Raw genomic sequence first — 7581 nt, 5'->3', positions numbered from 1 at the left:
TAGAGCAGTTTCGAGTGTATATTCGAAAAATACACACTCGAAAAGACTCGAACGCTATAATTTAGCTCAAGAGGTGTCTATTTTGATTGAAAACATGTTAATTATCAGGACATGTTGGTCTATAGACCCACATGATCTTGATATTTTATCCAAGTTTTGAAGCCTAGGCCTCATAAACACGAATTTTCTACTTAGAGCAGTTTCGAGTGTACATTCGAATAATACACACTCGAAAAGACTCGAACGCTATAATTTAGATCAACAGGTTTCTATTTTTATTGGAAACATGCTAATGATCAGGACATGTTGGTCTGAAGACCCAGATGATCTTGATATTTTAGCAAAATTTTGAAATCTAGGCCTCATAAACAAGATTTGTCTACTTAGAGCAGTTTCGAGTGTACATTCGAAAAGTACACACTCGAAAAGACTCGAACGCTATAATTTAGCTCAAGATGTGTCTATTTTGATTGAAAACATGCTATTGATCAGGACATGTTGGTCTATAGACCCACATGATCTTGATATTTTAGCCAAATTTTGAAGTCTAAGCCACATAAACAAGATTTTTCTACTTAGAGCAGTTTCGAGTGTACATTCGAAAAATACACACTCGAAAAGACTCGAACGCTATAATTTAGCTCAAGAGGTATCTATTTTGATTGAAAACATGCTAATTATCAGGACATGTTGGTCTATAGACCCACATGATCTTGATATTTTATCCAAGTTTTGAACCCTAGGCCTCATTAACACGAATTTTCTACTTAGAGCAGTTTCGAGTGTACATTCGAATAATACACACTCGAAAAGACTCGAACGCTATAATTTAGATCAACAGGTTTCTATTTTTATTGGAAACATGCTAATGATCAGGACATGTTGGTCTGAAGACCCAGATGATCTTGATATTTTAGCAAAATTTTGAAATCTAGGCCTCATAAACAAGATTTGTCTACTTAGAGCAGTTTCGAGTGTACATTCGAAAAGTACACACTCGAAAAGACTCGAACGCTATAATTTAGCTCAAGATGTGTCTATTTTGATTGAAAACATGCTATTGATCAGGACATGTTGGTCTATAGACCCACATGATCTTGATATTTTAGCCAAATTTTGAAGTCTAAGCCACATAAACAAGATTTTTCTACTTAGAGCAGTTTCGAGTGTACATTCGAAAAATACACACTCGAAAAGACTCGAACGCTATAATTTAGCTCAAGAGGTGTCTATTTTGATTGAAAACATGCTAATTATCAGGACATGTTGGTCTATAGACCCACATGTCCTTGATATTTTATCCAAGTTTTGAAGCCTAGGCCTCATAAACACGAATTTTCTACTTAGAGCAGTTTCGAGTGTACATTCGAATAATAAACACTCGAAAAGACTCGAACGCTATAATTTAGCTCAACAGGTTTCTATTTTTATTGAAAACATGCTAATGATCAGGACATGTTGGTCTATAGACCCATATGATCTTGATATTTTAGCAAAATTTTGAAATCTAGGCTTCATAAACAAGATTTGTCTACTTAGAGCAGTTTCGAGTGTACATTCGAAAAATACACACTCGAAAAGACTCGAACGCTATAATTTAGCTCAAGAGGTATCTATTTTGATTGAAAACATGCTAATTATCAGGACATGTTGGTCTATAGACCCACATAATATTGATATTTTATCCAAGTTTTGAACCCTAGGCCTCATAAACACGAATTTTCTACTTAGAGAGCAGTTTCGAGTGTACATTCGAATAATACACACTCGAAAAGACTCGAACGCTATAATTTAGCTCAACAGGTTTCTATTTTTATTGAAAACATGCTAATGATCAGGACATGTTGGTCTATAGACCCATATGATCTTGATATTTTAGCAAAATTTTGAAATCTAGGCTTCATAAACAAGATTTGTCTACTTAGAGCAGTTTCGAGTGTACATTCGAAAAATACACACTCGAAAAGACTCGAACGCTATAATTTAGCTCAAGAGGTATCTATTTTAATTGAAAACATGCTAATTATCAGGACATGTTGGTCTATAGACCCACATGATCTTGATATTTTATCCAAATTTTGAAGTCTAGGCCACATAAACAAGATTTTTCTACTTAGAGCAGTTTCGAGTGTACATTCGAAAAATACACACTCGAAAAGACTCGAACGCTATAATTTAGCTCAAGAGGTGTCTATTTTGATTGAAAACATGCTAATTATCAGGACATGTTGGTCTATAGACCCACATGTCCTTGATATTTTATCCAAGTTTTGAAGCCTAGGCCTCATAAACACGAATTTTCTACTTAGAGCAGTTTCGAGTGTACATTCGAATAATAAACACTCGAAAAGACTCGAACGCTATAATTTAGATCAACAGGTTTCTATTTTTATTGGAAACATGCTAATGATCAGGACATGTTGGTCTATAGACCCAGATGATCTTGATATTTTAGCAAAATTTTGAAATCTAGGCCTCATAAACAAGATTTGTCTACTTAGAGAGAAGTTTCGAGTGTACATTCGAATAATACACACTCGAAAAGACTCGACGCTATAATTTAGATCAACAGGTTTCTATTTTTATTGGAATCATGCTAATGATCAGGACATGTTGGTCTATAGACCCAGATGATCTTGATATTTTAGCAAAATTTTGAAATCTAGGCCTCATAAACAAGATTTGTCTACTTAGAGCAGTTTCGAGTGTACATTCGAAAAACACACACTCGAAAAGACTCGAACGCTATAATTTAGCTCAAGAGGTATCTATTTTAATTGAAAACATGCTAATTATCAGGACATGTTGGTCTATAGACCCACATGATCTTGATAGTTTAGCCAAATTTTGAAGTCTAAACCACATAAACAAGATTTTTCTACTTAGAGCAGTTTCGAGTGTATATTCGAAAAATACACACTCGAAAACACTCAAACGCTATAATTTAGCTCAAGAGGTATCTATTTTGATTGAAAACATGCTAATGATCAGGACATGTTGGTCTATAGACCCACATGATCTTGATATTTTAGCTAAATTTTGAAGTCTAGGCCACATAAACAAGATTTTTCTACTTAGAGCAGTTTCGAGTGTACATTCGAAAAATACACACTCGAAAAGACTCGAACGCTATAATTTAGCTCAAGAGGTGTCTATTTTGATTGAAAACATGCTAATTATCAGGACATGTTGGTCTATAGACCCACATGATCTTGATATTTTATCCAAGTTTTGAAGCCTAGGCCTCATAAACACGAATTTTCTACTTAGAGCAGTTTCGAGTGTACATTCGAATAATACACACTCGAAAAGACTCGAACGCTATAATTTAGATCAACAGGTTTCTATTTTTATTGGAAACATGCTAATGATCAGGACATGTTGGTCTGAAGACCCAGATGATCTTGATATTTTAGCAAAATTTTGAAATCTAGGCCTCATAAACAAGATTTGTCTACTTAGAGCAGTTTCGAGTGTACATTCGAAAAGTACACACTCGAAAAGACTCGAACGCTATAATTTAGCTCAAGATGTGTCTATTTTGATTGAAAACATGCTATTGATCAGGACATGTTGGTCTATAGACCCACATGATCTTGATATTTTAGCCAAATTTTGAAGTCTAAGCCACATAAACAAGATTTTTCTACTTAGAGCAGTTTCGAGTGTACATTCGAAAAATACACACTCGAAAAGACTCGAACGCTATAATTTAGCTCAAGAGGTATCTATTTTGATTGAAAACATGCTAATTATCAGGACATGTTGGTCTATAGACCCACATGATCTTGATATTTTATCCAAGTTTTGAACCCTAGGCCTCATTAACACGAATTTTCTACTTAGAGCAGTTTCGAGTGTACATTCGAATAATACACACTCGAAAAGACTCGAACGCTATAATTTAGATCAACAGGTTTCTATTTTTATTGGAAACATGCTAATGATCAGGACATGTTGGTCTGAAGACCCAGATGATCTTGATATTTTAGCAAAATTTTGAAATCTAGGCCTCATAAACAAGATTTGTCTACTTAGAGCAGTTTCGAGTGTACATTCGAAAAGTACACACTCGAAAAGACTCGAACGCTATAATTTAGCTCAAGATGTGTCTATTTTGATTGAAAACATGCTATTGATCAGGACATGTTGGTCTATAGACCCACATGATCTTGATATTTTAGCCAAATTTTGAAGTCTAAGCCACATAAACAAGATTTTTCTACTTAGAGCAGTTTCGAGTGTACATTCGAAAAATACACACTCGAAAAGACTCGAACGCTATAATTTAGCTCAAGAGGTGTCTATTTTGATTGAAAACATGCTAATTATCAGGACATGTTGGTCTATAGACCCACATGTCCTTGATATTTTATCCAAGTTTTGAAGCCTAGGCCTCATAAACACGAATTTTCTACTTAGAGCAGTTTCGAGTGTACATTCGAATAATAAACACTCGAAAAGACTCGAACGCTATAATTTAGCTCAACAGGTTTCTATTTTTATTGAAAACATGCTAATGATCAGGACATGTTGGTCTATAGACCCATATGATCTTGATATTTTAGCAAAATTTTGAAATCTAGGCTTCATAAACAAGATTTGTCTACTTAGAGCAGTTTCGAGTGTACATTCGAAAAATACACACTCGAAAAGACTCGAACGCTATAATTTAGCTCAAGAGGTATCTATTTTGATTGAAAACATGCTAATTATCAGGACATGTTGGTCTATAGACCCACATAATATTGATATTTTATCCAAGTTTTGAACCCTAGGCCTCATAAACACGAATTTTCTACTTAGAGAGCAGTTTCGAGTGTACATTCGAATAATACACACTCGAAAAGACTCGAACGCTATAATTTAGCTCAACAGGTTTCTATTTTTATTGAAAACATGCTAATGATCAGGACATGTTGGTCTATAGACCCATATGATCTTGATATTTTAGCAAAATTTTGAAATCTAGGCTTCATAAACAAGATTTGTCTACTTAGAGCAGTTTCGAGTGTACATTCGAAAAATACACACTCGAAAAGACTCGAACGCTATAATTTAGCTCAAGAGGTATCTATTTTAATTGAAAACATGCTAATTATCAGGACATGTTGGTCTATAGACCCACATGATCTTGATATTTTATCCAAATTTTGAAGTCTAGGCCACATAAACAAGATTTTTCTACTTAGAGCAGTTTCGAGTGTACATTCGAAAAATACACACTCGAAAAGACTCGAACGCTATAATTTAGCTCAAGAGGTGTCTATTTTGATTGAAAACATGCTAATTATCAGGACATGTTGGTCTATAGACCCACATGTCCTTGATATTTTATCCAAGTTTTGAAGCCTAGGCCTCATAAACACGAATTTTCTACTTAGAGCAGTTTCGAGTGTACATTCGAATAATAAACACTCGAAAAGACTCGAACGCTATAATTTAGATCAACAGGTTTCTATTTTTATTGGAAACATGCTAATGATCAGGACATGTTGGTCTATAGACCCAGATGATCTTGATATTTTAGCAAAATTTTGAAATCTAGGCCTCATAAACAAGATTTGTCTACTTAGAGAGAAGTTTCGAGTGTACATTCGAATAATACACACTCGAAAAGACTCGACGCTATAATTTAGATCAACAGGTTTCTATTTTTATTGGAATCATGCTAATGATCAGGACATGTTGGTCTATAGACCCAGATGATCTTGATATTTTAGCAAAATTTTGAAATCTAGGCCTCATAAACAAGATTTGTCTACTTAGAGCAGTTTCGAGTGTACATTCGAAAAACACACACTCGAAAAGACTCGAACGCTATAATTTAGCTCAAGAGGTATCTATTTTAATTGAAAACATGCTAATTATCAGGACATGTTGGTCTATAGACCCACATGATCTTGATAGTTTAGCCAAATTTTGAAGTCTAAACCACATAAACAAGATTTTTCTACTTAGAGCAGTTTCGAGTGTATATTCGAAAAATACACACTCGAAAACACTCAAACGCTATAATTTAGCTCAAGAGGTATCTATTTTGATTGAAAACATGCTAATGATCAGGACATGTTGGTCTATAGACCCACATGATCTTGATATTTTAGCTAAATTTTGAAGTCTAGGCCACATAAACAAGATTTTTCTACTTAGAGCAGTTTCGAGTGTACATTCGAAAAATACACACTCGAAAAGACTCGAACGCTATAATTTAGCTCAAGAGGTGTCTATTTTGATTGAAAACATGCTAATTATCAGGACATGTTGGTCTATAGACCCACATGATCTTGATATTTTATCCAAGTTTTGAAGCCTAGGCCTCATAAACACGAATTTTCTACTTAGAGCAGTTTCGAGTGTACATTCGAATAATACACACTCGAAAAGACTCGAACGCTATAATTTAGATCAACAGGTTTCTATTTTTATTGGAAACATGCTAATGATCAGGACATGTTGGTCTGAAGACCCAGATGATCTTGATATTTTAGCAAAATTTTGAAATCTAGGCCTCATAAACAAGATTTGTCTACTTAGAGCAGTTTCGAGTGTACATTCGAAAAGTACACACTCGAAAAGACTCGAACGCTATAATTTAGCTCAAGATGTGTCTATTTTGATTGAAAACATGCTATTGATCAGGACATGTTGGTCTATAGACCCACATGATCTTGATATTTTAGCCAAATTTTGAAGTCTAAGCCACATAAACAAGATTTTTCTACTTAGAGCAGTTTCGAGTGTACATTCGAAAAATACACACTCGAAAAGACTCGAACGCTATAATTTAGCTCAAGAGGTATCTATTTTGATTGAAAACATGCTAATTATCAGGACATGTTGGTCTATAGACCCACATGATCTTGATATTTTATCCAAGTTTTGAACCCTAGGCCTCATTAACACGAATTTTCTACTTAGAGCAGTTTCGAGTGTACATTCGAATAATACACACTCGAAAAGACTCGAACGCTATAATTTAGATCAACAGGTTTCTATTTTTATTGGAAACATGCTAATGATCAGGACATGTTGGTCTGAAGACCCAGATGATCTTGATATTTTAGCAAAATTTTGAAATCTAGGCCTCATAAACAAGATTTGTCTACTTAGAGCAGTTTCGAGTGTACATTCGAAAAGTACACACTCGAAAAGACTCGAACGCTATAATTTAGCTCAAGATGTGTCTATTTTGATTGAAAACATGCTATTGATCAGGACATGTTGGTCTATAGACCCACATGATCTTGATATTTTAGCCAAATTTTGAAGTCTAAGCCACATAAACAAGATTTTTCTACTTAGAGCAGTTTCGAGTGTACATTCGAAAAATACACACTCGAAAAGACTCGAACGCTATAATTTAGCTCAAGAGGTGTCTATTTTGATTGAAAACATGCTAATTATCAGGACATGTTGGTCTATAGACCCACATGTCCTTGATATTTTATCCAAGTTTTGAAGCCTAGGCCTCATAAACACGAATTTTCTACTTAGAGCAGTTTCGAGTGTACATTCGAATAATAAACACTCGAAAAGACTCGAACGCTATAATTTAGCTCAACAGGTTTCTATTTTTAT

Source organism: Papaver somniferum, chromosome 4 (assembly GCF_003573695.1).
Source record: "Papaver somniferum cultivar HN1 chromosome 4, ASM357369v1, whole genome shotgun sequence".
NCBI lineage: Eukaryota > Viridiplantae > Streptophyta > Magnoliopsida > Ranunculales > Papaveraceae > Papaver > Papaver somniferum.
Note: the sequence above shows the minus strand (reverse complement) of the source record.